This window comes from Musca domestica, unplaced genomic scaffold (genome assembly GCF_030504385.1).
Source record: "Musca domestica strain aabys unplaced genomic scaffold, Musca_domestica.polishedcontigs.V.1.1 78, whole genome shotgun sequence".
Lineage (NCBI taxonomy): Eukaryota > Metazoa > Arthropoda > Insecta > Diptera > Muscidae > Musca > Musca domestica.
The window spans coordinates 2,334,654-2,353,207 of NW_026712403.1; the positions used below are offsets into that span (position 1 = coordinate 2,334,654).

An 18,554-nucleotide genomic window follows, 5' to 3' on the forward strand; every position below is an offset into this window, starting at 1 on the left:
TCTCAATATTTCCATCAACACAAAATCTGTTATAAAGATGGTAGAGATAGGACCATTTCTTTTGCTACCTGCCCCACATAGGGATCAAAATTTTGAAAAACGCTCAAAGAAAGCGAAATAAGCATCCAACTCTCTTCAAATTTCACACATACAAACATTTTTGCTAACAAAAGATCTGTTTTGAAGATGCTATATATCTGCGAACCCCTTCTGGTGCCTCACATACAAAGGGACAAAATTTTCAATACTTTTATCTGTCATAAATTGCAAAACAACTCAGCGATACTTTACAACTTGCTATATTTAAATATATGTCTCTCATTCAGAATCCTGAGATGAATAAGAAATTTATGATTTCGCATAAAATTGGATATAAATGTTCGATTTTCTTGTATTTTTGCCCACACCAATATTTTTATCTGTATTAAATGAAGTATGAAAATTGAATACTTCGGTCGACTATATCTGGTAACTCAACACATTTTAAAATTTTCTAAAAATTATCACATATCTCATATAAAGTGAAGGAAGTAACCAATATAGTCCAAACGTGGCACGTCGCTATATTTATATCGCATTTATTAACGATACGAAAAGGACAATATTGGCCCATTCTTTCAAACCCACTCCATGGAGGATCAAGAGTTTTACATCTGTCGGCAAAACAGACCGATTTCTCCCCTATTTTTTATCGCATATTTTCCGACTGAAAAATCCTTCATTTTGTTTTTCTGCTCATTTAAAATATTTTCTTACAGACACAATAAATGTAAAAGTCAAGGGATCTTATTCTGAATCATGGTAGAATCAAGATAAAGTCATTTTATCATATGTTTACATTTTTTTTCAAAATTATGCATTTGATTATGCATTTCATTGTCAAAAAGTATATTTACATTTCCATTGTATATACAGAAATCAGAGATGGAAAACTTTTTTCTATTCAGTGAAATTTAACAAGGTAAATTACAGAAAATGCTGAGATGAGTGTAATTAATTGAAATGACTTTACCTTCTAAATTTTACAATGTTCTGTAAATAAAATATTTCAAAACGCCGATACACGTGTCTTCTATGTTTAGCTCTTCTTTCACACTCTAATGAGTTTTCCCTGTAATTATCTTTTGTGTTGCACAGTGTAATAATAGAAATAAATAAAAATAATAAAAATGTGTATTAACCGCAAGACATTTAAGAATATTTCGTTTGAGGCCTAGTGTGCAACTGTTAACTCTAACTAAAGAAAAATAAGAGAGACTGTTAAATCTACAGTAGTTCCGCTCTGTTAATGTAAGAGACTTAACATAATCCCTCCATTATGACACAATCACGAATTTCTTGTCTTATTTCCGGTCACGCATAGGCAAACACAATTTAAATAATTAACAACAAACCTAAGAGCAGGGTGGAATGGCAGATTGATTGTTTAACAAATCATTTCGAAAGAACATTTGCATTAATCTTTACTTTCTTTGAATGTCTGTGGTTGTCAAAAACAAAATCCACAAAACTGCTGGCGAGGCAAATATTTTGTAAACAAACCGTTTTTGTTTACGAATGAAGGCACGAAAGACAAACGATAATAACATATTCAGCAATGGCTTAATTATTCGTTGTCAATTTCGAGTACCCAATTGCATGTGGTGAGTAACCACCATATGATGTGTGTGAGTAACAGAGCAAGTGAGATTGGGGAGAGAGAGAGAGTAAATTGTACAATGAGAGCCTTGCAGAAGAAGAGTCAGCCAGCCAGCCAGAATGTTGAATGAGAATATGAAACAAAACAATACACAAAATAAATAAATAAACACACAACACAAGAAAGAAGCAACCCGAAGCAGAAGAGGACGATACAACAACACCATATAAAGCAGCAACAACAACAACACCGCCACCACCAAGAGTAGGCGAAACTATTCATTATGTTTTTTTTTGTTTTGTTCAGCCAAGTCACTTCACACAACAGACAGAGCGGCCAGTCAGCCAGCCAGCCAACAGTACCAGTTTCGACTCCCAATTCATGTAAATTGGAATCCAGTACTGTGCCGAAAATCTTATAGATACCTTGTGTTCCCGGTTGGAATTTTTCGCATAAAAATTAAGGTTAAACAAAAAAGAAAAATCAGAAAGAAAAGAGCAAAGCAAAAATGAATTCAAGAGAATTGAATGATTGAGTGTTTGTGCAACGCGTTTTGTGTTGCCATTAAGGCAGCAAAACAAGAAATAATTAAGAAAAAATAATAGCAATAATAACAACAACAAAATGCATTCAATAAGTTTATAAAACAAGACGAAAAAATCGCAAAGAAAAAAACCTCAAGCTGTTGGTAGTGTCGCTCGCGTCTTCGTCTTTATCCATTGCCCTGCAATGTCGTAAAAATGTAAAAATTCGTAGCTACATTGTAAAGCTAGTGTACGGCCAAAAGGTGCGGATCGGAGCAAGTTGTATGTTGCGTGTTTGTGGTGAAATAAGTTTCCAATTTCTGGCCATTTTTTCGCCAAGAAATGCCAAAATGTTTGTATAAAAAATCCAAAAAAAAAAAAAATGTGGAAAGCAACGACCGATGAGGCCGTCGTCATTGTGCTGCTCTGTTGTGTGCCACAGTAGAAAAAATTGCCATAAACGCGCCCAGTTTTTAATGAGTTTTTCTTGGGAAATTTCATTTGGTTTCTTTCATTACATTTGCATTTCCCCTAGGCCATTGGCATTTGTCATCCTTTGGTCCATTACAACAGTGATGAGCTGTGAAATAAATATCTCAGAATTTTTATTAATTTTTCAAATAAAAGGCGAATTTTTTTCGCTTTTCATTGTCGTCGATATTTTGTGTATGTGTATCTATGGATTTTTTTTTCGCTGATGTTGCCTTTGTAACGGTGTGCGTGTGTGTGTGTTCTTTTTTTGCGTTCGGAATCTGTAAAGTATCTACAAGATATCAAATCAATGAGTGTAACAGAAAACAACAAAAAAAAAAAACGGAAAAAAAGAAAGAGAATTCTCATTTGTTTATTTCTGGTATTTTTCGCTGTCTCTCTCCCGCTCTCTCTCTGGCAAACACTCTCTGCATGGGGCAAATTTGCAGAGACCAACACATGTTGTTGTTGCTGTGTGGTGCAAAAGCAAACACATTTTGTTTTATTGGTTTTGTTTGGTTGTGTGAGAGGGGAAGTGTAAATTCTCTCTCAGCTGTGTTTGTGTACAACGGCGGCAGCCTATCATGACGACATAGAAAATGTGCTGGGGTTTTGTTGTTATGCGGTGGGGGAATTTGCATGCATTGCTAATCCTACTCTGTAAATTTGTTGTTTTCTTTTATATTTGTATAAAAAATGCAAATAATAAACAAAAAACAAATAAATAAAATATGGGAAAATAAATGAAAGAAAATAAACAAATACGGTTATGAATAATTAATGTTTAAACACTTAAATAAAATAAAGAAATTATGGGAATGGATGAATATTTTCCGCAACAGTAATTTATGAGATTTGGATCAAGATGTGGGATTATAAAATAGTTCTGGGACTGGATTCTTGTTCTATGAAAATATTAAATGAAAAATATTTCCTTTATAATATTTTTCATTTGACATTTCTCTATAAAAGTTTTCATTTCACATTTTCATAGAACAAGTATTGAGGCCCTGCTGGGATTATAGAACCGATAGCCCTTTGATGAAATATCTATAGAATTTCAAGCCAACAAGCACTGAAAAAAATATGGCTTAACTCTAGTTTAGTAAAAAATTCTTCAATTTTTTTTTTGAAATTTTCTCCTAATTTCGGGAAACTATTTTTAATCAATTTTTTTTGAAAATTTGTCCAGTGGTACGTATTTTTACCCTGATTCCGGGAAACAATTTTTTTTTCTTGGAGGACTCCAGATTTTTTGACCCGAAAGTCCAGGTTTGGACCCGGGCTAGACCCGCTTATCCGATATACACAATATGTGTATCGTTTGAAAGCTTATAAAAATACCTATCCTAACCAAACATAATTTTAATGAACTGGTTAGAATCGGGTTATACGGGTGGAAAGGCCCATATCTCTGAACCCGAAAAATGTATTAGCACAAATGGTAGCATTTTAGAAAGGTGAGAGTAAAAGCTATAAATTGGCATCAGCCATATTGGGTCGTTTTTCGACCTTTTGGGGGTTTTATAAAAAATCCGGGTAGAAAAAATCTATAATTTGACTATATCTTCCGAACCACTTTATATAACTTCATTATGTGACATATAATATCTATTTTGGTATAAGTCAAAAAGCTGGCGTCCCTCAAAAAATAAATAGTTTCCCGGAATCAGGGTACAAATACCTACCAGTGGAAAAAAAATTAAAAAAAAAAAAAATGGAGGAAAATAGTTTCCCGGAATCAGGGGCTCTTACTAAACTAGAGTTGTTCCAAAAACGAGTTGGAGAATTGTGCTATAGCTGCTCTGATCCCTTATGTTGGATTAGGTTAGGCTAAAGGACGTGCGGTTGCCCTACGCTAACCACTCCACTCGGAGACCTCCTGGTCCTTTGGGTTCATCTTAAATTTGAATAGGTGAAAAGTGATTTATATACCCTCCACTATTATGATTATCAAAGTAAAATGAAATAATGAGCGGAGTAAAATATGTCAATCCTTTTTAATTAAAATAAGAAATACCCCAACAAGCGAAACCCATATCATCTTATTAGGTTGGAAATTGAGACAGAAAGGTACGGTTATTCGCTGAAAGTTGTGGCAGAAGCCTTTAAAAAATCGAAACCTGGAGGCTATACCTAAACATTAGTATCGTCGCTACTCCATTTAGAAGACATGGCTCTCACGCTGCAGTGATCTGCAGTGATGATACCCCCAGAAGCTTTATCTTGTGGCAAATAGCTGTGGATTGTGCGGACGATTTGAACATGCTATCGAATGTGACCACTGATCTCTATGCCATCTGAATGGAGAGGATTTCCGAAAAGGTAGAGGTTGAACAGTTTCGGAGATATCACCATGCATTGAGGAAATTCCTGTTTCACTCCACGGGCTTAGGACTTCTTGTTCCGGAATACCACATACGACTGGCGTCCACAGATATAGTTGACTATCCAATGTTTCAAACTTGGCCGGTGGGTAGTTCTCCTCACATCCTCAAACAGTGTGGCATGATTAACCGTATCGAATGTCTTTGATAGGTCAAGGGCTACAAACACAGTTCTTTGGCACGGCTTGTTCTGGTTCAATCCTCTATTTATATGTAGGGAAATGAAAAGTATAATAATGTCCTCAAGGCGCTAACCGGCAGCACTCGTGGTGCAGACAAGGAAACAATGTTGACCTCTTACAACACGATAGGTCGGTCTGTGGTCAGCTATGCGGCTCTATTGTGGTCTGTGAATACTAGTGAATTGACGAAGATGTCCGTGATGTTTGCCCGTCGTGTGATACAGGCCAGCAGTACACGCTGCAAATCTTTAACTGCCCCGCCAAACCTACCCATCTTACTCCAGAAGATATCTGATTACATCCCCTTAAGTTAGCCGAATTTTTAAACCTGGAGCTCGAACCAGAAGCTGTAGGTCAGGTTTGGTAATGGAGATAAGCGATCGTGTTCTTTTCTCGGAGATTAAAAGCCAGATTTTCTTAGGGACATCACATACCCCTTCATCCATTTTTGATGAAATCTCCTGACGCCAGCAGAGCTTGATGGATCGCAAAGATTTCCGCCTAATTTCCGTTGCTTAGTTTGTAGGATTTGCGTATATTAGGGACATCACAGAAGACCCCAGCACTTGTGCCTCAATCCATCTTAGAATCGTCGGTATAGACAGTTACACCTCATAAAAATGGGTTGTTACCGGTCCAAACTTCCCTGTCAAATATGTGGATGTCAAGTGGTTCGAAGTTCAACCGTGGTGATATGTAGTCATTGTTTTTGATTTCGCCATCTATGCATTCCGTTTGTCCTAAGGTCGCAAAGTGTCCAAAGGATTGCCTGCGCCATTGCCTAAATTCGAAGGGTACATCTAGTAAAGACTTAATGGACTCAAGCAAAGTAGGTTACCCATTGCGGCCTGAGGTGTGTTTGTAAATGTACCTGCGATCAATAACGATTCAACACTTTGGACTTTATCAATGCCTCGATAGTAGGATGACCTACCCAAAGTAGAGCTCCAATTACTCGGATCGGGCGAACAATTGACTCATATATCCACTTGATTATACGCGGATTAAGATCTAATATTTTTCCTATTGAGTTCTTACAAGAGTAGAGTGCGATTAAACCTATATTTACAGGATCCTCTGTATTTTGAGATCAGTATCGAGGTATTTGAGAAGATAAGTTCAACGTAACTCCATCTATCATTGGCGGTGAAAAAACAGGACGTTTACGTTTTCTCATGAAGAGGACGAGCACGGGTTTTAATGGGTTTATGCTTAGTCCATTACTGCGTGTTCACCTTAACAGTTTAACGAGAGCTCCTTGCATTGGATTTGAAAACCTATCCTAACCTATCTCCTAATAGACATCTCCCCAATCTGCGAATTGGTGAGCATGGCATCAAACCAATCTATGAGGAGCTGGGATAAATCAAGCTTTGAAAAAGAGTTATGGATTCGACTCTGACATTTGTAAAGGCTCCCTCGAAATCGAGAAAGACTGCCAAGGGGAATAGAGAACCATTTATATTTTTCTCGATGTAACCCACGACATCATATTGCGCTGTCTCAACGGATTTACCTTTTATACAGGCATGCTGAGCAGTGCTGATCTGCAGTTGGGAGTAAAAGAGGTCTGCTGTCAACGTCAATTAACCTTTATAGGATTTTTAATAGAAAGGAGGAGAGACTAATAGGTCTGTAGTTCCTTGGAAGTAAATGACTTGGTTTCCCAATTTTAGGGTTGTGAGTGGCGGCGACTTCTCTCCACACTACTGGAATGTGTGATAGATGTAGACGACCCTTAATAATCTCTCCCAGAATCGGAGCTATTGCCGCCGAAGCATGTTGTAACATTGCGGGAATAATACCCGGATGATTTGAAGGGTTTGGACATGTCTATGGCCCACTTGATTTTGGAGGGTGCTTATAATTCTATCAATCAGATGCATATTCTCCGCTAAGCTATAGCGATCGCATTGATCATGACGGTGACTTCCATTCACAATACCGGAATGGGCATTAGATTTAGACAAACCCTAACAATCTCTCCCAGAATCGGAGCTATTGTATCATGGCGGAAGTAATACCGTCTTGTCCGGTTGATTTGTAGGGCTACTGTCTGTGGCCCGCTTGATTTTTGGCCAATCAATCAGATTTCTATTCTCCGTTTTGCAATACCGATTGCTTTGATCGAATTGCCAATTGATTATCGCATCTTAGCTGTTTGGGAATTGAGTGCTTAATAACAGATTAAGAGTCTCAAGACCGGAATCAGCCACATGTGCCATCACCCCGCTTTATACTTGATATGGATTTAGGATCCTTTGAAAGGACTTTACGAAATCTGGCAACGTCATTGATGTTCTCTATCGACTCAGTGAGACAATTTGGTTCTCATTTTTGTACTTTTTAAAGCCGACCTCATAGGCTTCCCAGTCCGTATGTTGTTTGGTCTTATAGGTACTTTTATACAATCTTCTGCTATCCTTCCTTAGGTTGGCTAGATGTTTCGACACCAGACTTGTGTGTGTTTTTTGCCAGGGTATGTAAGCGGACAGAATTTCTCATAGCACTCAAGCATAACGCTCGTTATCGCATCTACAAAGTTGTCGTCATCTAAGATTGAGGTTGGGGTCAAATCACCCAAACGGTGTAGCCTTCATATCGCAGAATCTGAAAATTGGGGTTTCTATGAAGTTTCTGATAAATGTCTTCTACGGAGATCTTGAATACCTTCCAATCTAGTATAAATTATAAATCCTTATTGGTGAGGTCAATGACTTCCTCTCTCTCTCTCTCTCCATATTTTGAAATATCGCACCGTTGACCCGGATACATTATCATAGTAAAAAACGACGGCTATCCTCAAAATCCCTAAAATTTGCATGTAATGAAATTTGAATAGTTGATCCTCCGTCAATGAAACCGAAACATAAAATCAGTAATGAAAAGTCAAAAGTGGGGCGGGCCGACTATATGATACCCTACAACACTATGCATATTTAGTAGCACTCACTCTCTTGGAGTGCAAAATCGGATGAACCATATATATGGGAGCTAAAGCTACATCTGAACCGATTTTCACCAAACACGCTGGGAGAACGAAAGGGGTCTGTATAACATTTGCCTCTCAGTTGTTCATTGAGGTTTTGGTTAAACTCATGTTGGAAAATAAAGATAGATGGTCGCAATTCTCAATTTTTTAATGAAAAAATGTTGACCAATTTGATATAATTTTGAAGTAATGCAAAAGCGGGCCCGGGTGGTAGTTTCGGTGTAGGAGCACTACTGGCTAGTGCGCTAACATTACGTCCATAAAAATGGTGAATCATTACGCATCATATGGGTACCTGGCACGAATGTAGGATTTTTTTTGTAGAGAATTTAGCTTGAAAATGATCTTCGGGCTCCGTCGGTGGTATTTGGCTATACTGGGATTAGAGGTAAAAAAATAACAGCCTAAAATGCCCGAATTTCAAGTGATATAAATCTAGATTGAGCAAAGCTTTGGGAGGCGGCAAGACTAGAGTTCAAGGTTTGAGCATTAAATGCGCAGACATGAGGACAAAACGACTAGCGTACTATCATTAAGTGAAATTGGCGGACTAACATTCAGTATTCCAGCTCTATCAAGACATCCAATCACCCAATTTAGTACCACTTAGTACTTTTCGAACAATTATATATTACATTTCCAAAACCATCTCTATATCTCAGTCCCAGATACCAACTAGGACGTCAATATTAAATGTCAGGATTTCAGTTCTCTACCTTCACACAATACAAAATTTAGAACAATTTATTACTTTTCGTATAATTATGATACACATTTCCAGAACCTCCTCCATATCACATTTCCAGATACCAACAGAGACCTCAATAACAAAATTTCGCAATTATATCTCTATCCCTTCACCCAATACCAAATATAGTACCATTTAGTACTTTTCGTACAATTATAGCACACATTTCCAAAACCTCCTTCATATCACATTTCCAGAGACCAACAGAGACCTCAATATAAAATTTCAGCATCCTATCTCTATCCCTTCACCCAATACCAAATATGGTGCCATTTAGTACTTTTTGTATAATTATAGCACACATTACAAAAACCTCCTCCATATTACATTTCCAGAGACCTCAATATAAAATTTCAGAACTCTATCTCTATCCCTTCACCCAATACCATATTTCTGAAACCACCTTCATATGTCCAGGCTAAACATACACAGCGACTCTAATACAAAATTTCAGATTTCCAGCCCTATCTGTTCACCCAATACCAAATTGTACCAAATATAGTACCATATAGTACTTTTCGTGCACTTGTAGTACATATTTCCAAAACCATCACAAACCTACCACCAATATGGCTCGCAATACAAAATTCCAGCTTCATCTGTTCACCCTAAGCCAAACTGTCCCAAATTTAGTACCATTTAGTACAGTTCGCACACTTAGTACACATTTTGAAAATCACCTTCATTTATCAAATTTCATTTCCAACCTTGATTCTTAAGCTGCAAGTACATAAGAAGCTTGAAGTCATGGCTAGGCATATTTTGCAACATTTCATAAGGGGAGTACAGAGCCGCGCTAAAATCCTGCCGTCGTTATCCATTATAACTTGACATTAATATGCCCAGCCTTGACTTCAAGCCTTTTATGTACTTGCACCCTTATGCCAAATTTCAAGTTTTTACCTCTATCCATTCACATAATACCAAATGGTACCGTTTTAGAAGTTTAGTTCCATTTTAGAACTTTTCGTAGTCTTAAAGTTCGAATCTCCAAAATCCCTTTTTGTACATCTATCCTTCACCAGTGACTCTTATTACAAATTTCAGAATTTTAGATCACTCCGTTTGTCCAATACAAAGTATTCAATTTTTAGTACATTTTAATATTTTTCGTACCATTTTAGTACGAATTTGAAAAACTCAGCCTTATCTCACGCCTACGCACCAAGACTGATCCTAGTGCAACAGCTGAAGATTTTACCTTCAGCCATTTCGTCTGGGCGTTGATTCTCGGTCAGCCAGTCTACGAGTGCAATATTTCAGGTTATATGGTGGACGGACATGTATCTGCAAAATATATTCCTTGATATTCCCTTAATTTTTCAAAATGTAATGAAAGAATATCAAAGTAACTTTTCCCCAAAAAAAAAAAAAAAAAAAAACACTCAAATAAAAAATGTTCTCTACAGCCAAAAATTATCAAAGCAACATTGAAAATTACATTAAAAAAATATTGAAAAATAAATATCAAAAGAAAAAAATATGAAATCGAAATAGGATTTGTGCAATATACATATTTTCAACAACAAAAAGTTACGTGGAAAATTCAAGAAAATGGAAGATAATCATATACACGAAGTGAATCCCATTTAAGTGAAATCAATTGCGAAAAACGAATACCTGTGAAATCGGTTAAGAGAGATCAATGATGGCTTTTCTTCCGTGCAGAAGAAAATAGTACATCCTTAAGTGAAATAAAAACATCAGAAATCCCTCCCCCCCCCCCAAAATTATTATTAATGGGCCCCGCAAAGGAATAACCACACAAATATTAAGTAATTTCCCGACATCCCCATTTTACGGATTTATTTCGTTTTCTTTCTCCCTTTCCCTCTGGCATCGGTAATGAAAAAGACACCGCTCAATAAAGGGGGTCACATGTAAAGGTAAGTCAATGCGAGATTGCGTTTTTATAGAGTAAATGAAAATTAAAATCAGATTTATTTTAAGTGAAATATTATTTAAGTGAAAGTTATGGTATAATTAGAGTACAGTCAAATCTCAAGATGGGTCTTAAAGTTGAAATTTTTATGACTCTTTTCTTCCTTCGCTTTCAGAAATGCAAGTCTTTGTCAAAATATTCTAATATGTATAGAAAACTTTGAAATAGTCTCCATTGCATAGAAAGCCTCCAAGGGGCCTTGAAAAATATTAAAAAAGTTGGGGGGATTTTCAATGTATAGCAGACTCTTTAAAGTCTTATATTTCACTAGGCAATACCAAAAATAATTTCAAGAAAAACTCGGCAGATTATGAAAGCACAGGGTGATATGAAAAAACTGCAACAAAGTCAAACGCCATAACTTTTATTTTTTTTTTAAATTTTATTGAATGAATGCAAAAAATATCGGAAATAGCTTAAATTTTAGAATAAGTTTAGATTTGTTCGAATTGATTACCTTTGACACGAATTATGGCCCTCAAACGGCCAATGAAACCGTCACATGCTGTCCGAATGTTGCTCTGCGGTTTTTTGGTCCATTCCCGGCGAAGCGCTTGCTTGAGGTGATCGTAACTTTGGTATTTTTTAGTGCCAACCTTGCTTTCCAAAATACTCCAGACACAATAGTCCAACGGATTGGTATCCGGAAATTTTGGTGGCCATTGTGCGCTGGAAATGAAGCGAGGAACCTCATTTTGTAACCATTCTTGGGTGGCGCGTGCCAAAATGTTTGCGTGCCCTAGGCTTTAATACACCCTCCAAACTATTTTCGCGATAATATTCGGCATTTATTCTGATGCCATGGTCGATTAATACGAGCGAAGAGTGACCATCGGCTGTTAAGGCAACTCGCACCATGCCGGCCGGCACTTGAGTTCTGGTGGCACTTGAGTTCTGGTGCCCCCCCCCCCCCCCCCTTCATCACAAAAGGTCAACATTTTGGGGACTAGGTTTCCGTTTACGTTTATCCCCCCGGAAATGGTCAATATTTTCCAAAAAGGACTATAGGTCACCTAGTTCTCTGTTTGTTTGTACCTCTGCCGGAACTGGTTAAAATATCCAAAAAAAAACCGGGCATATCCCGGTACGTAGACCGTGAAGGAGCTATATGTCAACTAGGAATTTATCCATTACTGGGTCCGCATGGACAAAAAGAACCCATTGGTTACCTAGGTCCACCTTATCGAACCTCCGTCTAGACTGTTTTAAATTCTCAAAAGGGGCCATTCGTCTCTAAGGTATACATTTTCCCAGAAATGGCCATAGTTTCGAAACTAGGTCTAATTCCTGGGGGAGGTCTAAACACCTCACCGGAAAGGACCCATAGGTCAGCTAGGAACTGACATAAATTCCCAAAAAGGACCAGTACCGGCCACGTGGGCTGATCAGGGCCAATATGTCAACATTTCCAAACTGTTCGTAATTCCGGGAAAGGTTTGAGCACCTCACAAAGGATCGAAAGATCGAAAAGGACCTGGACTGTTCGAAATTGTAGTTCCAAAAAGGGTTATATTCTCGAAAAAGGGCTATATGTCACCTAGGTATCCGTTTTTCGTACCTCCCCAGCAATCGTGAAAATTATTCAAACTAGGTACAATTCCAGGGAAAGGTACGAACGCCTGAATCTAAAAAGAACCACTGGTTTCGTAGGAACTGGTCGAAACTCCTGTCTCCTCCTGGACTTTTCGAAATTTTTATAAAGAGAACATATGTCATATAGGTCTACGTTTTCGCACATCCACCGGAAAGGGGCCATAGGTCACTAAGGTTTTCGTACATCCCCCGAAAATGATAAAAATTTTAAAAAACGATTAAATTCCGTTCGTGGTATCGGCACGTGAAACAAAAAGAAGCCATAGGCCAGGAACTGGTGGAAACTCCCAAAAGGAAGCATTAAGGGCCCCGTGGGAAAAAAAGGATCCATAGTTCATGTAGGTCCACGTTTCGGTACATCCTACTGGACTGTTCGTCATTCACGAAAAGCGTGACCTATGGTGAACATTTCCAAAGAGGGTCCAAACCTGGAGGTACAAAACATAGATCCAAAAGCGGCCATGGTGTTTTCCAGGTCCTCGCTTTTATTCCTCCTCCGAAACTTGTCAACATTTTCTAAACAAGGTCAAAATATGAGGGAGATACGAAAATGTGGACCGAAAAACGGTCATTGGTCACCTAGGTCCAGTTTCCATGCAGAAAATTTCTATACAGCGTTCTGCTTTAGAACAGTAATAGACCACATGGATCCTCCTTTTCGTATGTCTCCGTAGCTGGTCAAAATATCCAAACACGCCACTATTTCAGGACCGTGTGAACCCAATAGGCCACTTAGTTCCACCCTTTTGTACCTAATTCGGAGCTGGTCAAAATTTCCAAACAGATTCCTATTCCGGGACTACGTGAACTTAAAAGGTCACCTAGGCACTCGTTTGTGTGCTTCCAAAATTTCCATACAGGGTCCTATTCTGGGACAGCAAAAGATCAACTTTATCCACGTTTTCATACCTCTCCGTAGCAAGTCAAGCAGAGTCCTATTCCATGATCGAATGGACCCAACAGTTCACCTGGATCGAACTATTCATGCCTCCCTCCGAGATGGCCGAAATTTCCAAACAGATTCTTACTCCAGTACCGCTTAGACCCAATAAGCTACCTGGATCAAACTTTGCGTACCTCCCTCGGGGCTGGTCAATAATTCCAAACAGACGCCTATTCTGGGACTGCGTGGACCCAAAAGGTCACCTAGGCACTCGTTTGTGTGCTTCCAAAATTTCCATACAGCGTTCTATTCTGGGACAGCAATTGATCAACTGGATCCACGTTTTCTTACCTACCCGTAGCAGGTCAAGCAGGGTTCTATTCCATGATCACATGGACCCAATAGGTTACCAGGATCAAACTGTTCGTATCTTCCCCGGAGGTGGTCATAATTTCTAAACAGATTCTTATTCCAGTACCGCGTAGACCCAATAGGCTACCTCGATCAAACTTTGCGTTCCTTCCTCGGAGCTGGTCAAAAATTCCAAACAGACGCCTATTCCGGGACTGCGTGGATCCAATAAGTCACTCACGTGTTTGCTCGCCTCAAAATTTTTGGAGTTTCACATTTGTCCACGGAATTGTTGCAAATTTGGTAGGCAGATTAAGTTTGGAAATGGTCCATGTTTTCGTATAGCCCTCATATAACGGTATCTCACGATATTTGGTATTTTGATTTGATTTTAGCAACATTTTCCACGGAATTGCTCTAAATTTGATAATTAGGGTTTCCAACGGGTTCTAGCTCCGTTGCCAAAACATTGTCCACATAAGTCCACTTTTTTTAATCCCGATATTACCTGATATTCGGTATTTTGACGATATAAGCCACATTTTCTAACAGTAATGAGTTCTAGCTCCGGTGGCAGAGCATTGTCTTTGTAGGTCCGGATTTTCCTTTATGGCCCTGATATTGGGTGTTTTGTTTTTTTTTAGCCAACATTTTCACGAAATTGATTCAAATTGGGTATTTAATACTCTTAATAGCAAAATCCTCCTGGTGCCTACTCCACTTTAAAAATTGTTGCTGAGGAAGACCACTCTGAAGCCTTCGAATAAAGAAAAATACATTTTGGAGATTTTCTTTTATCTGTATCCTTTATCAATAGTAGTTGTCATTTTGGAAAGACGACTTCTTCGATCCTTTACAAGCTTTGAATCTTTAGAAGACCATTAAAGATATGCTATCTTTGGAAGAACTCCAACCCAAAATAAGTTTCTGTGCCTATAATAGCTCGTTGATAATCTTCCATCTTGAGAAGGCCTCTTATTCCCCAGAAAAAATCTTTTTTAGAACCTATCATTTGTTTAAAAATTACTTCAAATTTAAACCAGTAAAGAAAGTCTTAAAGTCGGGCGGGGCCGACTTTATGATACCCTACACCACTTTCCTAATTTAGTAGAGCTCCACATAACAATTAAAAGTTTTTATGGGAGAATTCAATCATACACGCCATGATTATAATTATAATTTAAAGTTAAAGGACTAAATATGCCGAAGCATTTGTATCTTTTAAATTCGGAATTGTATTGCCCATTTGGTGCACAATTAATTTGAAATCGGATAAAGATATATATGGGAGCTATATCCAAATCTGAACCGATCTCGATAAAATTTGGCTGTATTTGATATATTTCCCTGAATATCGTTGTTACGGAGTGCATATTACGGTTGTGGGTAACAGATATAACAAATCGGACGAATAATATATATGGAAGCTATAGCTATATCTGAACCGATCTTCACCAAATTTGACATACTAGTTTCTAGACTCAATTCGGTCGTAAGTGCCAAATTCCATCCAATTTGGACAAATATTAGACGTTTGGTGCACAATAAAAGGTAAATCGGACGAAGTTATATATGGGAGCTATATCCAAATCTGAACCGATCTCGATAAAATTTGGCAAATGTATTTCTGAGCTGTATTTGATATATTTCCCCAAATATTGTTGTTGCAGAGTGCATATTACGGCGGCGGTGGACAAAAGTAACAAATCGGATGAACAATATATATGGGAGCTATAGCTATATCTGAACCGATTTGATCAGATTTGGCATACATATTTTCAGGCCTAATTTGGGTGTATATGCAAAATTCCATACAATTCGGGCTGATATTACACGTTCCGTGCACAAAAAAAAAGCAAATCGGACGAAGATATATGTGGGAGCTATATCTAAATTGTTACCGATTATCTCCAATTTCAATAGGTTTCGTCCTTGGGCCAAACAAATGATCTGTGAAACATTTCATCTGGATCGGGCAATAAATGCGACCTGTACTTTGTTTACAAAAATACATGGACAGACGGACAGAGGGAATGCATAAATCGACTCAGAATGTGATTCTATGCAGATCATCAAAAGGAACTATGGGTCTATCTCGTTTCCTTTTGCCTGTTACAAAGAAATGCACAAAGACATAATACCCCGACCACCTTGTGGTGTAGGGTATAAAAATTCCAATATCTATCACATTTCAATAAGATAATCTATGAATCTTTAGGTCCAATCAGCTCAAATCGGCACTTCAATTGGCAAATGTCAGTGTGTTGGGTAAATACGTTTTGTAGAGTTTTCCAAAACAACAATAACAACAAAACGTAAACAACTTCGTTTCAGGTGTGCAGATTCAGCCAAATACACTCAGTTTCTCTCTCTCTCTCTCAGAGAGCACACAAGATTACAAGGCGCGTGTCTACTGCACACACAGTTTGAGATACTTTTTACAATTCGTTGCTGTTGTCATCTGTCAAATACCTTTTGGTGTGACACAATTGTTTTGTATTTGTTTATGTGACTTGTAAACAAAAACATTGGCAGTTGTTGTTGGCAAATGGGCAAAGAGAGCGGGAGAATTTATTTTTTATTATTAAAATTTTGCCATTTGTTTATATGCGGAAAAGTACGCGGAAGAGTCACACAAAGGTAAACCTTTGTGCAATCTTTTTATATCCTCTACCATAGTATGGAGGGTATTTTAAGTACGTCATTCCGTTTGTAACACTTTGAAATATACATTTTAGACCCCACAAAGTATATATATTCATGATCAGCATAAAATTCTATATCAATTTAGCGATGTCCGTCCGTCTATCTGTCTGTGTAAATCCCTCTAGCTTCTGAAGAAAATGAAGTAGATTGATAAAATTTTACACAGAAGTTATATTATGTCTGCAGGACTTTTGGTATTGAAAATAGGCCATGTAAGTCCACGTTTTCATATAGCCCCCATATAGAAGTATGGAATTTTGGTATTTTGATGATTTTAGCGACATTATTCACCGGAATTGTTTCAAATTTGGTATTTGAAGTTCAAAATGGATACTGCAGCCTAAGACAGAAAATTGTCTGTGCAGGTTCACGTCTTCGTATAGCCCCCATATAACGGTACCTCCCGATATTCGCTACTTTGTTGATCTTAGCTACATTATTCATCGATTTTTTTTAAGTTTCGCATTTAAATATTGTAATGGCTTATGGCAAATGTTGTCTATGCAGGTCCACGCTTTCGTATAGATCCCAATATAACGGCTATATTTGGTATTTTTAAGATTTTAACAGAATTCTCAACGGATTTTATTGTTTTTGAAAATTGCCAAATTCGTTTGAAATGGAGTGGAGGATATTCAAAGTTCGGCCCGAACGAAATATTAAAAAAAAAATAATTCTTATTATATAAGTAAATGTATTTTTACTAAAAATATGTTAAAAATTACTTGGAGGCTATCCACTGCGACTAATAGATTTTGACAAGCAGTTTGTGTGCGGTACGATATGTACGTATTTACACATTCCACTTCACCAAACAAAGACCACATTCGTGCCGCCTGAAACAAAAAAAAAAAAAAAAAACAAATTCTAAAACCGAACCATGGTTCGAAAGGTAGCGTTAACCACTGAACCGAACCAACCAAGGTACCAGAAGGAGGGGATCTGAAATATTCCATCTTTGCACCAGATGTCATTTTGATGCTCATTTAGAATTTTATGTGGGTTATGGGTATTTAAGATTTTGATCCGTTTAATAAGCGTTGTGGTCATTTAAAATTTTGACCCCTGGAGGGAGAGCTACCAAAAGAAGTGAACCGATATTGTCCTTCTCCGAAGCCGATTATAGCATGATAATAATATTATAATGTACGAAGTTTGGAGGAAATCGGGTAGTACCTCCGAGAGTTATAGTACACACCAGCCAGAAAGACGAACGAACGAAAATCGACTCCAAATGCCCTGAAATGGATTTCGTCCACAGAGAAGACGATGAGGTGCGCTTTTGTATAGCCATATGGCTGAGAATACAAAAATAGATCTGTTCGTTCTGAGTTGAGTATTTAGGATCTTGTTTGCTAGACAAATCCGAAAGATGTATACCCTCAGCCCATGTCCGTTCATTAAAATACAGGGTGCGATAAAAAAACTGCAACAAAGTCAAACGTCATAATTTTCATTTTTTTTAAATTTTATTGAATGAAAGAAAAAATGTCGGAAATAGCATCAAATCTCAGAATAAGTTTAGATTTGTTCGAATTGGTAAACTTTGGCACGAACTATGGCCTTCAAACGGCCAATGAAACCGTCACACGCTGCCCGAATGTTGCTCTGCGGTATTTTTGCCCATTCCCGGCGAAGCGCTTGCTTAAGGTGTTCGACACTTTGGTACATTTTAGTGCCAACCTTGCTTTTAAAAATAACCCAGACACAATAGTCTAACGGACTGGTATCCGGAGATTTGGAGCGAGGAACGTAAGTTTGTAACCATTCTTGGGTGGCGCGTGCTGAGTACGATGGTGCTGAGTCCTGTTGGAATGTCCAATGTCTGCGGGCAAAATGTTTGCGTGCCCAAGGCTTTAATACACCCTCCAGAATATTTTCGCGATAATATTCGGGATTTATTCTGATGCCACGGTCGATTAATACGAGCAGAGAGGGACCATCGGCTGGTATGGCGCCCCCACACCATCACCATGCCCGGCGCTTGAGTTCTGGTGGCCAACCGAAGTTGCGCATTTTCAGCTGTCCTCTTTGGTAGGTAAACACTATCCACGATAATTTTGTTTGTTTACAAACTGCTGGACAACGAATGTCTTCTCATCGGAGAAAACAAAATTTGGCAGTTAACTACTTTCG

At 38.0% G+C, this 18,554-nt stretch overlaps 1 protein-coding gene across 2 annotated transcripts in view; it reads left to right on the forward strand.

Moving 5' to 3' along the window:
* Nucleotides 1–1,959: 1,959 nt before the first annotated feature.
* Nucleotides 1,960–18,554, forward strand: part of LOC101890542 (serine/arginine repetitive matrix protein 2) — a 558,864-nt gene continuing 542,269 nt past the window's right edge. The window contains exons 1-2 of one of the 2 annotated variants that reach the window (XM_059130660.1): nucleotides 1,960–2,515; nucleotides 10,353–10,829. The gene's annotated coding sequence lies outside the window, so the exon portion shown is untranslated. The remainder of the gene's footprint in view (nucleotides 2,516–10,352; nucleotides 10,830–18,554) is intronic. The other variant, XM_059130659.1, reaches the window with a different exon arrangement.